General features: G+C 32.9%; 1 pseudogene; it reads right to left on the bottom strand.

Moving 5' to 3' along the window:
- Positions 1-2,411: 2,411 nt before the first annotated feature.
- On the bottom strand, positions 2,412-7,178 carry LOC124232189 (AP-1 complex subunit sigma-2-like; annotated as a pseudogene).
- Between the last annotated feature and the right edge of the window lie 673 nt (positions 7,179-7,851).

Raw genomic sequence — 7,851 nt, 5'->3', positions numbered from 1 at the left:
GAAATCAAAGTAGAAGGAAATTAGGAAAATCCACAAATATATGGAAAAAATTCTTCTTATAATGTAATAACTCTCTTAACAACTTTCATGTATTTCATACAGCAGTGGTAACTACAGACATGATGTTACACCTTACATCTTTAGTATTTACTCATCTTCTAACTGAAAGTTTGTACCTTTTGACCACCTTCCTCCAATTCTCCCACTTCCCACCTCTGATAACCACAAATTTTCTCTCTTCTTCTGTGAGTTTGGTCATTTTTTCCCCTTAGTTTCCACATATAAGTGAAGTCATAAAGTATTTGTCTTTCTCTCTGTCTGACCTATTTCACTTAGCATAACATCCTCAAGGTCCATCTCTGCTGTAGTAAATGTTTTTTATGGCTGAATGATATTCCATAATATATACATATTTACCACACTTCTTTATCCATTCATCCATCAATGGGCACTTAGGGTTGTTTCCATGTCTTGACTACTGTGAATAATGCTTCTATGAACAAAGGTGTGCAGATATCTTTTCTGGTGAGTGTTTGAGTTTCCTTTGGATATAGTCCCAAAAGTGGAATTGCTGGATCATATGATAGTTCTATGTTTAATTTTTTGAAATCCCCCATACTGTTTTCCATTGTGGCTGTACCAATTATAATGCCACAAACAGTGCACAAGGGTTTCCTTTTCTCCATATCCTTGCCAGCATTTGTTATCTCTTGTCTTTTCGAAGATGTCCATTCTAACAGGCATGAGGTAGTATCTCACTGTGGTTTTGATTTGCATTTTCCTAATGACTAGTGATGCTGAGCATCTTTTCATGTACCCATTTGGCCAACTGATTTTTGACAAGCTTGCCAAAGATCCAAAGGTAAAACACCAAAACCATGTGTAACAAAATAAAAAATTAATTGGACTTCACCAATATTAAAACTTCTGTGCCACAAAGAGATTACTAAAAAATGAAAAGCTAACATACAGAATGGGCAAAAATATTTAGAAATCACATATCTGATATCCATTTAATATTCACAATACATAAAAAATTCCTATAATTCAACCACAAAAAGAAAACCCAATTCAAAGTGACAAAGAACTCGAAAAGACATATCTCCAAAGAAGATATAAAAATGTCCAAAAAGTACATGAAAAGATGCTCAACATCACTAGTCATGAGAGAATGCAAATCAAAACCATAAGATACTACTTCACACCTACCAGGATGAGTATAATTAAAAAAAAAAAAACAGCAAAAAAAAAGTGTTGGCATGGACGAGGACAAATTGGAACCCTCATATTTTGACATTGGAAATGTACAAATGGAGCTACCATTGTAAAAAACAATTTGGCTATTTCTCAAAAAGTTAAACATAGAATTACCGTATTACCCAGCAATTCTACTTGGAAGTATATGCTCAATAGAATTAAAAGCAGGGACCTGACAGACACTTCTATACCCATGATCACAGCAGCATAATTCACAATGGCCAAAAGGTGGAAGTCACCCAAGTGTTCATCAACGAATGAATGGAAAAAATGGTATATATAAATGCAATGGAATATTATTAAGCCATAAAAAAGAAGAAAATTCTGATACATAGTACAATATGAATGAAGCTTGAGAACATTATGCTAGGTGAAATATGCCAGAAACAAAAAGAACAATATGAAGTACAACAGGCAAACGCATAAAGACAGAAAGTTGACCAGAAACTGGTGAAGAGTGGGAAGGAGAGTAGAATATTAATGGTTGAGTGTTTCAGTATGGCATGATGAGAAAGTTCTGGACATGGACAGTGATGATGGTTGCACAACACTGAGAATGTACTTAATCAAACTGAACTATGTACTTCAAAATAGAGAAAATGGTAAATTTCATTTTATATATATTTAAACAATAAAAAGTAATATAAATTTTTAAAAATACATGGACAGTGTACCTAATTTACTAAATCCGAACAATTCTTAAAATTTTATGAATTCTAAGAATAATTCTAGAATTATTTTCATATAAGGAAAATAAACACATTTCCCTAAGGAAAAAAGAAACTCTAATCTGCTTTGCTACAGTTATACTTATCACACATAAAGTGAAAATATGAACCAATTTGGAATGAAATGCCATAAGCCCACAGTCATAGTCTTGATTATTCACATTAATAAAAAAGAAGACTTTTTTAAGTAACTTAAAACAATGGATAGAGTTCTTGAAATACTTAGAGTGACCTTTAAGGAATTTTTTTCCCTTCTTAAAGAGGTCTGCTTAGTAAAAATTTAGTCTATATATAAAACAGGCAAAGAATAGAGTCATACTGATAGACCATTTTCAAATTGAATAATCTATCCACAGATAACTGAGTTGATGTGACTGAACACATATTACAATAACCTCTGCAACAATAATGATGACTAAGACTTCTCTAACAAGAGCAAAACATGTATGCCCTAGTAAAGAAAACTCACAGTAAGCTTACCTCCTGCAGTAGCTCTGCCTGCACAACAGCTTTTAAAACATTTTTCTTGGATGTTTTCTGAACTTTCCCTGCAAAAGAAACTTATCCAAAATAAAAATAAGCCTGCTCAAAATTAAAGATTATATCAAGTTCACACACCTGAAAAGCAAAAATTATAATAATAATGTTAAACTGAACGAAGCTTATCGACTATCAGTTGCTAAATAAAATCTAACAAGGGTAAATCAATCTTAAATTTCTACAAAAATAGCAATCAAACTAACTTTGCTTCATTGACTTAATTTTCACATCTCAAGCACCTGAAAACACAATGCCTGCAAGCTAAATAAAACCAGATTTTTGCATGCTCCCAGCATGGGAAATTTAAGAATTTTCTATCCCCCAAACTAATACTGTCATATTTATTTACTGGGTAACATGAATGTAACTGATACTCAAATCTAAATTCCATACTAACCTTTTTCAGAACATTAAAATATTTGCAGGTGAACTCCTTTCTTTTTCAGTATTTTAAATCTCATTCTCAACACAATGAATAGGTCTCTAGGGACAAGCAATTTTAATAACTAGACGTACATATAAGAAATAGGATCACTCCTTACATCTCACACAGTAACATTTAAATAGAATCCATAAAACAATCAAATAATAACCTTATTACAGGAAAAGTAAAAGGAAAATTACTACAGCATTTAGTTTCTTACAATACTAATCACACTGCCAAAATACTTGCCAAGTAATTGCATGTAAGTATGAATTATTTCCAGAGCATTCAGTTCATTTTCCTGATCCTCAATAGCACAGCAAAAATTCAAACTAGCATATCTGTAACAAAATATAAATGTGGAATACAATTTTATATTGTTTTATAATTATATTTTATAATATATAATTATTGTTTTATAAATATATTTTATACACTATTGTGAAAATCCCCAGACTTATACATTTTATTCCTTCTTTTACTATAGTGCAGATAATTTTTCTCCTAGACTACAAAAGTAATAAATGTTTCAAAGAGAAATTTTGAAAAGTGCAGGGAAGTAAAAAGAAAAAAATTCATTCACTTCCACAACCTAGAAAGAGTAATTTATTTTGCTATTCTTCCTTTCAGGTTCCTTTCTACAAGTATTTTACAATATTTTACCTAGGTTTACTTAATTAAAACAAAATAGATTGCATGATTAATTCAAACTATAAGTATGCAAAGAAGAAAATACAAGAGTTATTGAAGATGTCAATCAAATCATCACAATAACTCTTTGTATACAGAATATGGCTTAGTTAAGAAACAGCCCAATATAAGTAATACTACAAAGAGTTTACTCCAGATCACAAGTTTTATACAAAATACTAAAGGAAGAAAGAAGTTGCTGCATTACAAGAGAGCACTATGAGGTCTTAACTCTTCTGCTTACTATGCCCATTCCCCAGGTTGGTAGAGGCTGCCTTGAGGATGACAGCCTACATTCCTACTGCAGGTTGCTAGTGTCAGAGGGGGCAATACGAACCTTATTCAAGAACTGTGGTATATGTTACCACAAGTCTGGTGCCTCCCTCCAAGTTGGGAAGGTAGTGGAAGGATTTGTCTTTATTTCTCTTAACTCCAAGCATTCACAGGGTTGGGATGATTTCACGGGGAACTTTTGCCCAAAGTGCTTAATGACAAAACTATCAGCCACAGCAACCAGGGGCAGGAGATAATAATTGAGGGAAGCAATACCATATCCCAAAAAGCTTGTGACAGAAGACATTGGGAAAGGAGAGATGTGGGGAAAAGAGGGCTTTTAAAATTCCCTAGAACACCAGGGAATTAAGAACACCAGACATGAGCCCACGGCTGGATGCATGTTCAGAAAAGACCAGACACGGCCCCAAAGAATATTTGAAGAATTGGCCAAAACATTCCCAAATTTGGTAAATGTACACATTTGATAAGCTCAAGGAAATTCAAGCAAAAAAATTCAAAGAGATCCACACTGAGACCAATTATATTCAAACTGCCAAAAAGAAAGAGAGAACATCGAAAGCAGCAAGAGAGAAGAAACTCATCAAGTACCTGAGATCCTCAATAATATTAATAATTGATTGCTCTTCAGAAACCATGAAAGCCAGAAGGCAGTGGTGTTACATATTTAAAGTGCTAAAAGAAAAAAAATTGCCAACGAAGAAAAATAGAGAACCCAAATTACTCAAATCTGAAATGGAAGTGGGGTCATTACTACTGGCCTTCAGAAATAAAAAGGAGCATAACAGAATAACAAACAATTTGTACACAAATTAGATAATCTAGACAAAATGACAACTTCTTAGGAATGCATAAAGTGCCACAAATTACTCAAGAATAAAGAGAAAATCTGAATAGACTTGAACAAGTAAAGAGACTGAATTGGTAAGCAAAATCTCCCAACAATAAAAAGTCCATGAGCAGATTACTTCAATAATGAATTCTACCAAATATTTACAGAACAACTAACACCAATCCTCAAACTCTTCTAAAAAAAATAGAAGAGGAGGAAACACAACTTACTCTGGGAGGTCAGCATTACCATGATACCAAGGCCAGAAAAAGCATCACGAGAAAACTATAGCCCAATATTCTTTGTAAATTTGACACAAAATTCCTCAACAAAAGAATAACAAACTGGGGCTGGCCCCTGGCCAATTGGTTAAGTTCGCACACTCTATTTTGGCAACCTGGGGTTTCACCAGTTCGGATCCTGAGCATGGATCTAGCACTGCTCATCAAGCCATGCTGAGGCAGTGTCCCATATAGCAGAGCTAGAAGGACCTACAACTAGAATATACAACTATGTACTGGGGGGCTTAAGGAGAAGAAGAAAGAAAAAAAAAGAAGATTGGCAACAGATGTTAGCTCACATGCCAATCTTTAAAAAAAAAAAAAAAAAAGAGTGTTATCGAGGAACCAAATTTTAAAAAAAAAAGAAAAAGAAAAAAAGCATAACAAACAAGATCCATAAGCACATTAAAAGAATTATAGATCATGATCAGGTAGGACTTCAAGGAATTCAAGGATGGTTCAACATTAAAAAAAAATCAACCAGTACAATACACTACATTAAAAGAATGAAGGATAAAACCACATGATCATCTCAGTTGATAGAAAAAAGCACCCAAAATCTGACACACTTTCATGATAAAAAACAGGCAAAGGACTTGAAAAGACATTTCTACACATTTCTCCACAGAAGGTAAACATATTGCCAAAAACCACAAGAAGATCCTCAACATCAATTGTCATTAAAAAAAAAAATGAAACCACAATGCAATATCACCTCACACTGACTAGGATGGCTACATTAAGAGGAAAAAAGCAAGTTTTGGACAGAATATGGAGAAACTGGGACTCTTGTTCCTTTGCTAGTAGAAATGTAAAGTGTTGCAGCTACCACAGAAAGAGTTTGGCAGAACTTCAAAAAGATAAATACAAAATTACCTTATGACTTAGCAATTCTACTCCTATCTATATAGCGAAGGAATTGAAAATAGGTAGTCAAAAAAATACATATATAGGAATGTTCATAGCAGCATGGTTTACAATAACCAAAAGGTAGAAACAATCAAAATGTCCATCAAAAGACACAGATAAACAATGTGGTAAATCCATACTATAAAATATTATCCAATCATAAAAAGGAAAGTATTGATACATGCTACGACATGGACAAATCTTGAAAACATTACGCTAAGTCAAAGAAGTTATACACAAAGGCAACATGTTATATGATTCCATTTACTTGAAATAGCAGAAGAGGTAAACCCACAGAGACAGGAAAAATTCAGATAAAAGCCATGTCAAGTAACACATATTATAGTCAGCCTTACTGGTCTAGAGGTTAAGATTCAGTGCTCTCACCATACTATTTTCCCTAGCAATGCACCATTTTACATTCCCACCAATAGTGCACAAGGGTCCCACTTTCTTCACATGCTCACCAACACTTGTTGTTTTCTGTTTTTTTCGTAGCAGCCATCCCAAAGGGTGTGAAGTGTTATCCCACTGTATAGATTTGCATTACCTAATGATTAGTGATGTTGGCACAAAAAGACCAGGCACGGTTTCACTCTGCTGTACACAGGGTGACTAGGAGTTGGAATCAAATAACAACAAATGGATTTGTAGGGAGGGGTGGCTTGGAGGGAGAATGAATTATTACATTCTCTTACTTCTTCTTGTCTAAATTAGAGGAATTACTGACACAATTTAAAATGCTGACCCGATTTACCCATTCAAAGAAATGAGTTCACTAAATTTTTCTAAAAGATGATTAATCATGAACATTTATTACTTATAAAATTAGTTTAAAACTATTTCCTTGTTTTTAATAGTTTAACCTGGGTAATCAATCAAAAGACCAGTTGTTTTAAAAATACAAAGCTTCACCTCTAAAACTATTTCGTCAAAATCTTTATTCACATTATTTATAAATGTTATCTCTCAAAAGTCTGCAATTTGCACATTGTAAATGGCATTTGATTATGCTATTTCCAAATTTCTTATTAAAAAATTAGACCTTTTGTAAACAATCCTGAGATCTCACCATTCAATAAAGCTGCACATCTTAAATTTACATACTAAAATGGTTTGAACAAGTTCCCTTCTGATTTTTTTTCTTATTTTTCTGACAGTGAGACACACCATTTCTGCAGTCAAAGTTTTTCCTGACAACTATAAAGCAACATAAACTGCATCTGTTAAGATAAATAAAACCAAAATTAGATACAATGCTTTCATCTAATAAAATGAAGATTAAAGATCAAAAAGAATAAAAGAGAAGACTTCAGGAGGCATTTAATTGACATATGATTAAACTATCAATATTCATATGTTGTTGAAACTAGCAGGAAATTCTTGTAGAAAAATCTTCTTACTGCATGCAAATCTCTCCACCCCACTGTGAATCATGTGAGTTTGGAAAGAAGTGAACATAGGAAACAAAAGAAAACTATTATCTGTTACAACCAACATCTCAAAGAAAAAGATATCTCTTGCAACTTGAGAAACTATTTTCTACTTATTCTGTACATAGCATACTCCCTTTATGCAACAAAGGAGAAGTGTATACATCAACTAGTTTAGATATATTTGAAAGAAAAGATCTCTCAAGTTGCAAGAGATATCTTTTCACCTCTAGTTCCAGGCTGAATTATGGGTAGACTATCACTTGGAATGCTTTCTTCAGTTTATGCTAGCATATTTTAAGCAAACTTAAAAAATCAAAAATATTAATGAAAAACAGTATCCCATAAATACTGATTTTTCTTAATAAAAATCTAACTTTTAAGTATTTTTTCTAAAAATCCACAAATACACACACAAGAACTGAACTAATGTAATATCATGAAAGACAATATAAGACAATAT

The sequence above is a fragment of the Equus quagga genome, unplaced genomic scaffold, assembly GCF_021613505.1.
Source record: "Equus quagga isolate Etosha38 unplaced genomic scaffold, UCLA_HA_Equagga_1.0 HiC_scaffold_32_RagTag, whole genome shotgun sequence".
NCBI lineage: Eukaryota > Metazoa > Chordata > Mammalia > Perissodactyla > Equidae > Equus > Equus quagga.
The sequence above is the reverse complement of the archived record's forward strand: the minus strand, read 5'-3'. Positions and strand labels throughout refer to the sequence as shown.